Source organism: Sciurus carolinensis, chromosome 9 (assembly GCF_902686445.1).
Source record: "Sciurus carolinensis chromosome 9, mSciCar1.2, whole genome shotgun sequence".
NCBI lineage: Eukaryota > Metazoa > Chordata > Mammalia > Rodentia > Sciuridae > Sciurus > Sciurus carolinensis.
This window is the reverse complement of record NC_062221.1, coordinates 77,653,660-77,668,823: the sequence shown is the minus strand read 5'-3', so window position 1 is coordinate 77,668,823 and position 15,164 is coordinate 77,653,660. Positions and strand designations below refer to the sequence as shown.

Genomic DNA, 15,164 nt, shown 5'->3' with positions numbered 1-15,164 from the left:
TCAAGGGATAATGAAATATGGTGGAGATCCACACAACTATATGACAGGCGGCAAATCATACCACTAGTTAGTGGCAACACTCAATTTAGACCAACTTCTTTAGCTCACTCTTACACCCAAGATTTTGACAATATGCAATAAAATAAAATAATTAAATTTAACATGAGGTATTGAAAGGTAGATGTTGTCCCCTCAAGTTAAAAACTTTTGTTAAAAACCTCCTTAATTACATATTCTTAGGAAAGTAAGTTTAAAATACTGTAAGAATGTTTTTTTAAAAAAACTGATTAAAAGTAAACTTAAAATTTGAATTTTCCCTTAAATCAAAACTACAGTAGAGCACATTTTTTATCAGAGATGTGTGTGTGTGTGTATATGTGTGTATGAGAGAGAGAGAGAGAGAGAGAGAGAGAGAGAAAGGGAAAGGAGGATATGGTGGTGGTTTTTGTTTGTTTTGTAAACTGTTAAAGATTCTTCTAGTTTTGCAATGGTAATCTGTGTTACAAGAATGAAGGTACACATAAAATGAATTTCTGATCATTTATAAAGCAGTGAAGTATAAATAAGTAAATCTTTATAAACTTACCAATAACAGTGAGATAATGGATCCCAGGAATTTCAAAACTAAAAACCCAGATATTTTTAATCTTGTGTTGAATTAGAAAGAACACCTCTTAAAAAATGTCAAAAGTAATTGAAAAGAGATTAAATCAGTACACCTAACTCTCTAAACTGTGTGTATATTTTTCCTGAAGTGCATATTCATGAGCTGACAGTAAAGACAGGCTGCCTGCTTTAACTATAGTTTTGTTTACCTCATACTGTCAAGAATGGATTTTGACACAGTATTAATATTGCTATTTTTATTGATATAATTAATGCTGCTATAAATAATTCCTTGGCCTGCCATATCTAACTATCATTACAATCAGCAATATTAGGGCTTCTTTTTCTTATATAACAACTTGGAAATAAACTTCTGGCCCACAGAACCAAAGTGACCTCATAATATGGAATTACTGAAAAAACGTCAACCAAAAAAAGTTGTCCTGTCAATAGAGACTACTGTTTTGTGTATGACTTCACTAAACAAACTAGTTTATATTTGTTTGAAACTAAAGTTTCTCACCAATCTGCTGTTTCAATTTCACATCACACCATATTGTACCTAAAACAGGCAATCTGGATTCCTGTTGCAACTTTTTTTTTTCCCCAAACAGCTCAGGAATGAGTCTGAAATATAAGGTTTGAATCTATAAAGCACAAAAATTAAGATACCCCAAATTGAGAACAGGTCAATAAAATAAGCATGCCTGAAAACGTTTGTATAATTGCTAGTGGGTGGCCAGCCCATTTGTTTTTGATCATTACATGAAAGCAAAATCAAAACATATTTTATCTTTGCCTCCAGAACTCATCAGCTGTGACAATAACCTTATCTAGACCTTGAATTGTTTGTTCATTAAACAAAGTGGGCAACTGACCCAGTGCATATTCAACAGAGTATGAAGGCCAAAACAAAATGACAATACAGTTCAAAATAAGTTTGTCGACATTTTAAACTAGTATATTAAAACCTTTCTTTGTCTCTATCACCACTTGACAGATGGTTAGCCCTCACACAGCCTAGTATCTCTGGCAAAGAAATGACTGTGTCTAGCCAATAACACCCCAAATTTTTACTTAAAATGCACTGTACACATGCTTAGACTTACCTTACAAATATGAATATTAATAGAATTAGTCATGCTTATTTTATTACTATAAAAAGCTTGACAAATGTCAGGATTTTATCTTTTGAACTATGAATACCTTGTTTTGAAACTCTCATCTATCTAATGTGGACTCAGGTCCTACAAACTTCCCATTTCAGTTTCTATTCATTTATGGAGGGCTTGGTAATCACACTTCAAGAAAACTTCCAAAATAACATGCTAGCTTCCTCCAATAAAAATTTACAAAGATTTAACTAGTTTTTGTTTCTATATTACTCATAGTTAAGTTCTAATAACAAAGTGTGTTAAGCAAAATCACCTGGGAACTTTGAATGCATTCCATATCAAGGACCACAGGGCAGAGCTGAAATTATTTATCTAGTACTAAATATATCTTTATTAAAAAAAAACTGTTCATATATAAATATATACTCAGACACATATAAACACACATTGTCCAACCACCCATATTAGAATCAGGTAAAGTTCTTAGTTTTTACCATTCTATTAACCAACCATTCTTCCACTTTGCCTTTAAAAAAAATATTCAGCTAAAGCAATACATTTCATGTAATAAAATCTTCATATCCTACTAAATCTTCATATTTATACCTTTCTTATGATGACAGATCCTCTAAAATGCATTAGTATAGAGGTTGATTCTGCTACTTATTAGCATAAGGAAAGATCCTGATGTACATATGGAGATACAAACCCTTAACATCTGAGGATGGGAGGACTGGAAGAAGAAAGATTGTGTATAAAATAAGCTATCCCATTTAAGAACTAAACTTGTATTTGGCTAACGAAGTAAGATTCTCAATGATAAAGAGAAAAATAAAAATTAGAACTTGTTCTCTAAGAACCATGAACTAAGTTTTGAAAAGGTAAGACACCCACTACATGAAGTCACAAACTCGGAGTTAAATTATATACTCATTTAATGAGGTACCAAGTTTCCTTCTGTTAGAACCTAAGATTTTTCCACCTACAGATTAAATGATTAAAGTAATGCTAAAATCTTCTGTAATGTTCCTCTTGCATTACAAATGGTCTATTAAATCAAAGATATGCCAATCAAATGCTTATGGAGTTTTAAAAAAAAAGGTTTAAATAACAGATTTTTTGTGCAGTCCTCCCTTTTTCAGGTTCTTTAATGTCAACTATAAATTAATTACAACTTCCCTCTTCTTTTGATAAAACCACAACTAAAAAGATTAAGGTACTTGATTTTTCACATTTATTCCTAAAACAAATCTTAACTAAAAATCAACAGCTATTCTAACAATTGTTTTACCATACTTAGCTAACAAGACAATGCTACATTTGAATTTTACAGTAAATTTCAAGACACAAGATATTTTCAAATATAAAGCAACATTTTTATTTATTTTAAAAACATGCTTAAAATGGTGAAAAACATAAAATCCCTGTCAAAAAGACTTACTGAAATATATGGAGATGTTTCATAACAATAACAAAAGGTACAAATAGACGTAAACTAATAGTTCCTTGTCCTATAATTTGCAACTGGTAAACACCTTCCTCTCCCTGAAACTTCTATAAGATTTTTCAATTCATAGTTCCTAAAAATAAGAAAGCAGCTAGAGTTTAAAGTTTCATCCAAAAATCTCATTTCCTAGCAATGCAGGGTACACAAACTGTATGTGACATTACAATGTAAGTTCCACAAGGGTAGGCAATTTCTGTATTATTCACTGTCAACATCCCAAGTGCCTAGAACAATGTCTTTAACAGTCTGATGATTTAACCATCAATTTCAGAAAAACATGACTATTTCAGAGAATAAAACAGAATCCATTAAGCTCCATTTCCATATTCTAAATGTTTTAAAGTTTCTTCCTATCACTTATTCTGAAGATATTTGGAATAATTTGAAATTCACTTATAAATTATAGATCCTTTATAGGAATTTGTTGGTAGCCCTATTGCTCTTCTAAAATGACCTAATTATTTATTTGGTCTAGTCATTTTTCCAGGAAGTCCAATTTTTCAGAAAGTTGTTCTGAAGACTTTCACTAAAGAGACAAAAATAATTCATTAAAATTGCTTTTCCCTTAGATTTTCTTCCTTATCCAAGTAGTCAAATTCTTATTAAATTGACAGAGAAGCTGGATATTGGTGGGTCTCAACTTTCCAGGCTAACTGTACAGGAAACTGGCATCACCTCAAGTAGTTCTAAATACCTATCCTCCCCACCCCACCCCCCAAAAAAACTTCCCACATGAAGTTTCTCCTTCCTCAATTATTTCCTTTAATCTCATCTTGCTTTCCAGTAGCTAGTGGTGCACATGATCTGCATCTGTATCTTCTTGGTATAGTAGTAGTCTTAAAACACTGGCCTACATGGCTAAGTATAAAGACTTCTTCCTGGAAATGAATAAAATTTGACAATTTTTAGTCTCAAACTTCTTTAACCTTTTAAAATTGGAACCTCACCATGAAAGGGCGTGCAGATTTGAAGGCTGGTAGCCAGTAAGTTTGTCACACACTCTTCATATGCAAGAGGCCTATATTTCACTGGTGTTTTAAGGTTTGAAATCACAAAACCAGAAATACCCAACTGCTCAACTCACTTAAGCAAGCTATTGGATTTTAAAAAACTTTTCTTCTCACCTGTTTACTTCAGCACCATGTGTTCTCAAATTTAAAGTCCTTCAAAACTGAGCTCAGTGGAAATCACAGCCCCAATCTCAGGAATTAAAACTTGAGCAAAGAACAGTAACATCAGCAAACTTTCAAGAACATCTTCAAAACCTTTCTGGGGATAATAAAATTCAAGAGATGGTACAGGGATATCACCATGTACTATTTGTGTTTCGATTCTGATATATTCTGGCTAAGAATGACAAAGATTAAGGGCATGATTATCAATGTAAGCAGCTTTTTTCTTTTCCTAGAAATAAGATAGCCTCAAAGCAAAAATGAAGAACAAATTTTGACCCATCAAATCTACACCTGAGTGGGCAGGGTAGGGATGGAGTCTATTTCCACAAGATGGCAAAAGGTCCTTCAGATTCGGAATAGGAACAGGATGAAATTGAACCATTTTAAGTCAAATTCAGTGTTTACATGTATATAATTTATTTACAAAAAAGTAATTATATGCCTAAAAAACTTTCAATGGCAACAAGTTACAACAGTTAACTTTAGAACAGTTCACTAGAAAACACTGGTAGAATGAGTGGCCTCCAGTATTATCAGCTGAAATTTACACAAGGTATCCAGCGACAAAACGCCATTTCAGCAACATGTCGGTAATTTTAATGATAAAAATAGTGAAGATAATTTTCATACTTCTAGAAAGGTAACATGTTCAATTTAGTTTGGGCCAATGCTGACTCTCAGGACAGTACTACACCCACAGCTTCAAAATTACTTCCTGTTTCATTCAGATTTTTACTGGAGAGCTGTCATCCTGCTACTGACCTCATTCAACCCCATTGAGAGTAAAAGATCAGCGGATTACCGCGCTAGGTAGTGTAGCTGTACGCCATATTGTGTTTTTCGCTAATGTTTACAGTTTGTGTGTGCGCCTAACATATGCTTATGCAAGTGTGTTTATCAATAAAACTTTTAGAAAATCCCTGCCTCCTGCCTCTCCAGCATCCTTAAAAAAGGGTAACGGCTTCGGGGTTGGGGGAGGACCTGAAAAGCCACACCGACAGGAATGCATTAAACAATGTAAGGGAGCGCACATAAACTTTCAAAAATCTTCCAACCGTTTTCTCTCATATCAAAACGCGTTAACATTTTTTTAATGTTTCCAAAGTGGCCCAAAGAAGGAGAGAAAGAAGGAAAGATGGGTCTTCCCTTCCCAAGCCCCCTCCTCTCTCTAGTCCTCGAAGCGAAGCAGGCGAGGGCCGGTAGCTCCGGCGTCTGGAGAGGCGTCCAGCGGCTCTGGGGCCAGGACACCTCCCGCCCCCAGTTCTCTGAAGACGCTCCAGAGACCGCGAGAGCCACGGCAAGCAGGGGAGGGCGAGGAGGGAGGGGGCGGAAGACAAGCGGGCGCCTCTAGCAGCTCCGGAGCCCCGGCTAGTCCCCCTCAGCTCCTCTTCTTGGAAGCGGCAGCTCCAGGCGCAGGGAGTAAAGAGAAGAAGGCAGAAGACACGTTTCCAGATGCGGGACGCCCCGCCCGCTCCCTACACCCGGAGACCCTCCCAGCCGGGTCGGGTGAGGGCGCAGCCGGACGCGAGGAGGGGCGTCCGGGGGAAGGGGCGCGCGCGGGGCGGGGCGCGGGACGCGCGCTGGGCCGGCAGACGGCCCGCGGGCTCGCGGCTCCGTAACTCGCTCCCCCAGCCCCACCCCGCTCCCTTCCTTCCCTGCCCAGCCGCCCCCCACTCCAGCGCCTCGCAGACGCCTGGCCCCCCTCGGCACGCACACACCCATCTCTCCCCCCGGCCGCACAACAAATTAGAGTTTTTGGCGTTACCTCCTCGCGCTCTTTAATCTTCTTTCCTCAACTCCTAAACTTCCCCCCGCCCCTACTTCTTCGGCAGAAGGCCCACATTGGGCGCCTCATGCCGCGAACCTCTAGCTTTCACCACTATTTGGTTGCTCTCATGCCACTCTTGGCTTCAGTGAGCCAATAAGAATAGGACGCCCCTCGTGAGGTTGCCGCCCATAAACAAAATGCACTCTTCCTCCTCCCCTTTCTGTCCCCGCCCCCAACTAACCCTTCCCTCATCTCTACCTTCTTCGATTGGGCTAGGAAAGACCCAATCCGCTATCTTAAGCATCCATTGGGGCGAGGAAACTTCGCTCAGAGTATTGTTAATAGACGATTGGTAGACAGTCGTCCTACTCCCCCCGCTCTGCCGCACCTTCGCCCACTCTGGAGAGGTCAATCGCCTCTCGTCGTTCAGTGATCCGACAGATGGAAAACTATTGGTCGGCAGAGCCTGTCAGACCGGACTGGAGTGGGCCATGATTGGCCGACATAGACACGATCAAGTTCGGTTGTTTACTCCTCCGCCCCTCCCCATTTTTCCTCCACGCCTCCATCCCCTCCCAACCGCTTTTACTTTCTACGCATTTCTATTTCCTCCTTTATTTATTTATTTGTGATAAACTTAAATGACCCGAGGATGGAGGCGGGACTCGAGGAGAGGCCCGAGGATGACGAATGGCGGCCTAGGGCCAATTGTCGAGGGGACTGAGGGGTGAGGGGCAGCGGCGGTGACCAGTGAGAGGCAGGTGTCTGGAGCGCTCTAGGCCTATGGAGCCGGGATGCCCCAGCGGAGGCGGCGGTTACCCGCTGTCTGGCGCGGCGAGACGCGCGGAGGGGGAGAGCCGCAGGAGGATAGGAGGGGGTGTCGCCGTCGCAGACGGCTGAGGCAGCGGGATGGAAACCGAAGCCTGGGTGGTGGGAGGGAAAGCAAAGGAGAGGGTCTGGCGTGGTGGCAGCGCACAAGGCCACCCTGGGTCGTCTAGATTCTTGAGAAATGGGACAGGGGTTGCCAAGGCAGGTCACAAGAGGCCGCCTAAGCAATGCCATGGCTCAAAGGGAGAATCTGTTCTTTTAGAAAAATACTATGTAAAACAGTTTGGAATAAGCCGCCCTTAATATAAATGAGGATTTGTTATTCTACCAGAAAAAGCAGATTATGTTTCTTATTACCAAACGCCTGAAGTACCACGACCCAACCAAAGCCCACAAAATTCAATAACCTGAGAGCTAGAAGGAGCAAATAAAGCAACACGAAAAAAATTAAATGCAATTCAGATGCTTCAATAAAACCTTCATTCTCGTCCATTTGTCACTCAACATGGCTCTCCCCAGAGCCAGATTCATACAAATATTGGTCCAATACTCAGGCATTGGGGTGAAAAATGAGGCTCAAGGCCAGCAGAAAGCCCAGATGTCCTAAAATGTCCTAAAATGAATTCCTTAAGTCCTAAAATGAATTCCTTAAAAGGACTAAGATGGAAAAAGTAATTGCCCTTCAGTATACAAAGAAAAATAATTCCTGCCAAAATAAGAAGTTGAAATGTTTAGGGAACTTAAATAGTGATCTATCACACAAAAAAGAGACTATCAAAAATACAATGCATATAAAATGTTCTGTATTTTTTTATTTGAAAATAACATTGTTTTTAAGACATGGATTTGATGTAGAGTTTCCAATAGACTTAAATTAAGTTTTCTGGATTTTAATTTAGGTTTCATTGGCACATGCAGCCTGCTTTCCACACTAACTGCCAGGCTTTGACTAGATAGAAGTCTTTGGCAGAATATAAGCAAAATAGATTAGCCCTAATGAAAAAAAGCACAAGGCCTTGACCTCTTTAATGCCTTAAAACTATCTTAAGAATTATATATATGAGACTTACAGAATGTAGAAAACTATTGTATCACATACCTAAAGATCAGTGAGGTATACAAATTGCTATAGAGAGTGGAAGCCAAAACATTTTTTAATTTATACCTAAATCTTACCTAAAGTGATGTAGTGATAGTAATAAGTATTCCATACAGATCAACTTCACATAAGAAAATTCGGTATGGTTAACAAAGTGTTCCAGTAGTTTTCTCCAGCAGTGGCCACTCAAAGTACTTTACTAAAACCTATCTCTTTCAACACATTTTTAAAGATGTATTTCAGCAAACTGACATAGGTTGGGGTTATGATAATGCACTAGGAAAGCAGTGAAATAGTCTAATTCAAATGATAATAAAGTGAGGTCCTGGTTGTTATTGCCTCTATTTAAGATAGTTGTTATACCCGTTTCTCCCAATATTAGGAATGCTTATGTCCTAAGGAATGCCCCAGTCTTCATATTTACACTACACACCTAAATATCTCCACTACTGTGCCCCTCCCCACCATACAGACACTCCAAAAGACATAACAAGAATTTCATAATTATGATAGGCAAGAGGGTTTATTGGTTAGCACTTAGCAGAACTGAGGAAAAGAATAAGAACAGCATGATAAGAAAGCCTGGAAGGATAATGAAGAAAGCAAGACAGAAAAGGAAAATAAAAGTAGTGATTGCTTAGAAAAGGATTTTATGAAAAACTTCCCTTAGTTATCCAACTTGTTGCCTTAAGATATTCTTGTAAAGTTTCTAAAGTTTCAAAAGTGGTCAGTAGTAGTAAATGATAATCTTCCTAGGTTACAAATGAGGACAGTTAGACTTTGAATACTTGATCCAGCGTCACAAGTGATAGAACTTGTAACTCAAGTCTGCCTGCCTCTTTCCATTATACTATACCCATTCATTCAAAAATATCATGTGCATATTCTTCACAATAAACATATGTAGTGGACATTTAAAAATCAATAGGTGCTTAGAAACTGAAAAAACAAAAAAGATTTGAGTTTTTGCCCAAAGAGTTTGCTATGTCTTGGGAGAGAGAAAGGAATGAATAACTTCCTATGCTGAGTATACACGTGGCATGTACAGTATCAGAATACAGGAGAAAGAATGCCTAACTCCTAAGAAACTGGAAATATTTATAACACAATGAAATTATCACTATACAGATATAAAAAGTTAAATCATATTCTGCTCTCACTTAGATTCTAATAAGGGAACTAATTATATAATGACTGAGGGTTATGGAAAATAATATCCCTGCAACATAGCCCCCCAAAGAAAAATGGAGAGAGGTGTGACTTGGGAGGAGGATGGGGAAACTAGCCAAGGAACAATGGACCCTGGGGGGAAGGGACAGATACTGAATGCTGGGTCCTAAACCGTGACCTTCCCCCATAGCTAATTACTCCTGAACGGAAGCACAGCAAATACCAATGGGCAAGATTTGAGAATTTATCCCTGGGATCTGGACTCTTATCTCCCCAGACAACACTAAGTTTCAACCTTTTAAAACTACCTTCCTAAATTAGAGCTTTAACCTGTTCAACTAGCCCCTGTCAAAACTTCACGTACACAGCTCCCAATGATTACATCATTTTACTCTATAAAACCAAAATTCCCTCTGTAACTGAGGGCCATTTTCCCCATCTGGAAAATTGTCCCCAAAGGTGTCTGAGTCTGCAAAGGAATAAAGACTTCTCTGAATTCCTTGAGGTCTGCTTCACATCCTTTTGCACTTACAATGACAATATATAACGTGTGTGTGTGTGTGTGTGTGTGTGTGTGTGTGTGTGTGTAGGGAGAACTAACTTTTGGTTTTTAGAGATTGTTTTTAGAGAATCCATTAGAGAGCTTACCACCTTTCCTCACACAACCACATATGCAATACACATCACTTGATATTTTTAGCCATTTGAAAACAGGCACAATTTTTCTATAAATGAGCTCACAACCAGCAAAAGAATGTTAAAATATCTATCTTTTATAGTGAAATAAATTGAGGTAGACACCAAAATTTGCCAGGACAATATGCAAAGAATTGAGAATAGACAATTCACATCCAATGCAATTTAGGGGGCAATTTTGTAAATCTTTACGTAATCCAGATGAAGGACAAATTATTGTGCCCCTGAAAACTTTATATAAAATTTGCCTTGAAACTCCAAATTAAAATATAGTAGAATTCTGAACCCCTTTATAATATTTCACTGGGATGGCAAATCCTTGTTTTCCTGATTTGCCATACATCCAGACTCTCCATGCCTGTTCTGTTCTACCCTAAGTTTTGATTTGAATGGGAAACTCACACCAAAACCATAAGTTTTCCCCAAACCTCACTCACAGAATATAAAGGTCTTGATTAAAGAATATGAGACTAGAGAAAAGAAAGTAGGAAAAAGGGGAAAGAAGAAATCTATTAATGATGTGATGAATTGATTAAATGAACTTAACACAAGAATAGAAGAGAAACCAGAAAGAAGTTCATGCAAAAAATTTGAATTTGATAACATTATAGATTGGCAATGCTGATTAAGGAGGAGGGGGGATATTCAATAAAGGATATTAGGGAAAAAAGGAAATGAATTTCTACACAGTACACAAAAATTACTTCAGGTACTTTGTGAACTACATTTGTGTTCAAACTGCAAACATGAGGTGAGCACTATAACTGGTGGGTTTGTTTGAATTACATAACTGGATCTGGGGAGGAGAAGCAGTCCCCAATAGGAGCTCCAGATAAAAACAGTGGATGTCCAACATCGTGAAGGACCCACAAAAGTTCTTGAATCCCCAGGCCCAGTTGTATCTAAACCCAATTAAATCATTCTAAGTACATGAGTCACTAATTTTAATTGGTTAAGATGACTTGAATTGAATATATGTGTACTTATAATTTGGCATTTATAGGTTGTGGATTTGGCATTTATAGGATGTTCATAGACGATTTTAATTTTATTTACATTAATCCACAGTATTTCATAATTATGAGAAGTGATTTTCAGTTTCTTTTCACAATTTTAAGAAGGGTTTTTTCCTATTATATTTTCTAGTTGTTATTTTTCATGTGTGAGCAACCTATTTGTTTTTACATGTTGACTTTGGAGCCATATATTTGGTGAACTCTATTATTACTTACCATTTATTAGTTAATTTTCTGGGTTTTGTTATGTTGACATTCTTGTCATTTCATAATATTGACAGTTTTTTCCCCTCTTTTCAGTGTTTTTGCTTATTTTTTAAAAAGATTTTTTCTTTCTTTCATGTATGTGTATATATTATATTTAGTTGTAGATGGCCACAATACCTTTATTTCATTTATTTATTTTTAAATGGTGCTGAGGATCAAACCCAGTGCCTCACAAATGCTAGGCAACTGCTCTACCACTGAGCTACAACCCCAGCACCCATTGTTTCTTTTACTTATTTTTTTGTTGTTGTTGACAAGAACGTCCAGCAAAATATTCACTAGTACTTATGATAGTATGCAACTTTGTCTTATTTTTCCATTTTTGACGTTGTACCTCTAAGTATCTTTCTTAAAGGTGATACATATATCTTTCTTAAAGGTGATACATATAGCTTGCAAAGCTCTGAATTTTAAAGTTCACCAATGATTATAATTTTATAAATACCTTTTCTAAATATGTAATCATTATCTTTTTTTCTCTTAATTTATTGAGTTATAATGATAAATTTATTGATGTTCAAACATCCTTTCATTCCTATATTTGTTTTTAGTTTTATTACTTTTTTAATGAGTTTGTGTTGTTTTGGTCAGGTTTTTCCTTGCTGTGACCCAAAGAGCTGACAATAACAATTTTAGAGTAGGAAAAGTTTATTTTGGGGTTCATGATTTGATAGGTCTCAGTCCATAGACAGTCAGTTCCATTCCTCAGGGCCGACGTGAGGCAGAACATCATGAAAGAAGAGTGTGGTGGAGGAAAGCGGCTGGGAACATGGCACCAGGTAGCAGAGCCAGAGCTCTGTTCAACAAGAACAAAACATAAATCCCAAAGGCACACCCCCAGGAGCCCACCTCCTCTGGTCACACCCTACCTGCCTGTGGTTGCCTCCTAGTTAATCTCTATTAGGGGATTAATGTACTGATTAGATTAAACCTTTTATAACCTGATCTCATATATGTGCTTCCTTGCATTTTTTTTGCACATGAGCTTTTGGGGGACGCCTCATATTCAAACCTTAATGTGTTTAATTTACCAATATTTTTGTCTTGAAATTTGCTAACTTCACAATTGAAATCAATATTCATAGCTGGATGAACTTTGTGCAACCTTCACCTTTGGGATTTGTATTAACTTCATAGAATTAGTTGGGAGAATTTTGTTTTTACTATGCTCTGAAGACATTTTGTTTCATGATAGAGCTTACCTGTGAAACCTTCTTGGCCTCTGTTAATTTTTCTCTTTTTCTTTTAAGACAGATATTTGGGGCTGAAGATGTAGCTCAGTTGGTAAAGTGCTTGCCTTGTAAGCACTGAGGCCCTGGGTTCAATCCCCAGCACCGCACCACAAAAAAAAAAAAAAAAAAAAAAAAAAAGATATTTGTCTTAAAATCCTGGGGTGAGAGGTGAGAGAGTGCCATTAGCTGACTCAAGCTCATCTAGACTCAATTGAACCCAAAGTGGAACATGATGGGTCTCGATTGGCAGATGCGATCCTTAAATTAAGCACATCTGCAAAGTCCCTCTTACTATGTAAAACATTCACAAGTTCCAGGCATTAGAATGCAGACATCTCTAGTGCATGGGGACAATTATTCAGCAGACCACAGAAGTTCTCTTGCCACTCTTATTTTTACACTCTCAAAAAAAAAACAAGGAATGTGTGACCCACATTTTTAAAATTAACAATTTTCTAGGTACAACTCCATAGGTCTTAACAGAAATTATTTCTTTAATTGTAATTCTATAACCCAGGAACTGAACTACTGAATTTCTGTAACTGAAGGATTTCTGAACTGTTTCCCAATGTATAGACCTTTGACAAGTTGAGATGAATGAAGTAGAGAAGGTAAATAGTATTTGTACAGTACAGTACTATGTGTTTTTAAGAGAACAAACCACAATCTTTCAAAAATCATTCAGCATGCTTCACTATGTAAATAACTCAGTATATTAAAGATTAATTGCATATCTCTTGTACATAAAAATGCAATGATGTCTGATCAAGAATTAAAGTCAGCATTAGAGAAAAGACAATGAACTTTTTGTCTCCCTCCTTAAATCCAGAAAGCCCATTCTCTGAGACATATTTTATGTCTATTTGAAACTAGCAGAAAGGAACAAAGTAATTTTGGTGACTTTCTTTTTTTTTTTTTTAAGAATACATCTTCACATGATAGAGGTTGCTAACTTTGTGAACTATATTAATCAGCTTTTTTTCACTGTGAACAGAATACCTGACAATAAAAACTGAGAGGAGGAAATTTTATTTTAACTCATAGTTTCAGGAATTTAGTCCATGGTCTACCAAATCCACTGGTCTGGGACTGAGGTGAGACAGAATATCATGATGATAGAGTGTGGCAAAAACAAACAAACAAACAAAAACCAACCAACCAAACAAACAAAAAACACTTCAGCTCATGATAGAGGGAAAGAAGAGAGTGAGACACCAGAGACAAAATATAAGTCCCCCAAACACACCCCCAGTGATCTCCTTCCTCCACTTATGCCCCACCTGTCTACAGTTACCATCCAGTTAGTCCATTTAAATTATTAACGAAGCAAATGGATTATTCAACTAATTAGGTTACGGCTTTCTTAACATAATCGCTTTGCCTCCTGCATTACCACAGGAGCTTTTGGAGGTCAGCTCATACCTAAACCATGACATGAACCATGCCAAGAAGGGATCATACCTCTAGGTAGAATTACCTGATAGGGGAAAGTGAGAAGGAAATATGAGATTAGTTCCATTCTGCAAATTGTGTACCCCAGATTATTTATGCAAAAAATTAATCTGTTCTGAATTAAGTCTCCAGAGATGATTTGTTTCAAACCTCTTTTAATAACTCCAATATTTCTTCAATATCTTAGTTAGAATTTTAATGTTTCCAGGTTTATGAAATTCACCTAAATGAATGATATTGTAAATGCTAAGAACATCTAAAATTTCAAAACAGAATACCTGAGATTCAAATTTAAACAACTCTCCTAAAAAAATCAATAAAAAATACTAAAGTCATAAGAAAAAATGACAATTAACTTTTAAGGATATTTGAAGACTAAACATTTTGAAAACATGTATATAATGCCTATTTTCACTTTTTGCAGAATTTAGTGAATATGTTGTTTAAGAGCCTACAGAGTGGGAGAAAATCTTTGCCAATCACACTTCAGATAGAGCACAAATCTCCAGAACCTATAAAGAACTCAAAAAACTCTACACCAAGAGTACAAATAACCCAATCAACAAATGGGCTAAGGAAATGAACAGACACTTCACAGAAGAAGATCTACAAGCAATCAACAAACATATGAAAAAGTGCTCCACATCTCTAGTAATAAAAGAAATGCAAATCAAAACCACCCTAAAATTCCATCTCACCCCAATTAGAATGGCAATTTTCAAGAATACAAGCAACAACAGGTGTTGGCGAGGATATGGGGAAAAAGGTACACTCATACATTGCTGGTGGAGATGCAAATTAGTGCAGCCACTCTGGAAAGCAGTGTGGACATTCCTTAGAAAACTTGGAATGGAACCACCATTTTACCCAGCTATCTCACAACTTGGCCTATACCCAAAGGACTTAAAATCAGCATACTACAGAGATACAGCCACATCAATGTTCATAGCTGCTCAATTCACAATAGCCAGATTGTGGAACCAACCTAGATGCCCTTTAATTGATGAATGGATAAAGAAACTGTGGTATATATATACAATGGAATATTACTCAGCCATAAAGAATGATAAAATTATGGCATTTGCAGGCAAATGGATGAAATTGGAGAATATCATGCTAAGTGAGATAAGCCAATCTCAAAAAAACCAAAGGACGAATGATCTCTCTGATAAGTGGATGATGACACATAATGGGGGGGTGGGAGGAGTTAGTGTTAGGGTTAGGGTTAAGGAG

The 15,164-nt window shown here is 37.4% G+C and overlaps 1 protein-coding gene across 1 annotated transcript in view; it reads right to left on the bottom strand.

Annotated features, from left to right (window-relative positions):
- Positions 1-6,256, bottom strand: part of Zbtb20 (zinc finger and BTB domain containing 20) — a 793,136-nt gene extending 786,880 nt beyond the window's left edge. Inside the window, exon 1 of the mRNA XM_047564557.1 lies at positions 6,169-6,256. The gene's annotated coding sequence lies outside the window, so the exon portion shown is untranslated. The remainder of the gene's footprint in view (positions 1-6,168) is intronic.
- Between the last annotated feature and the right edge of the window lie 8,908 nt (positions 6,257-15,164).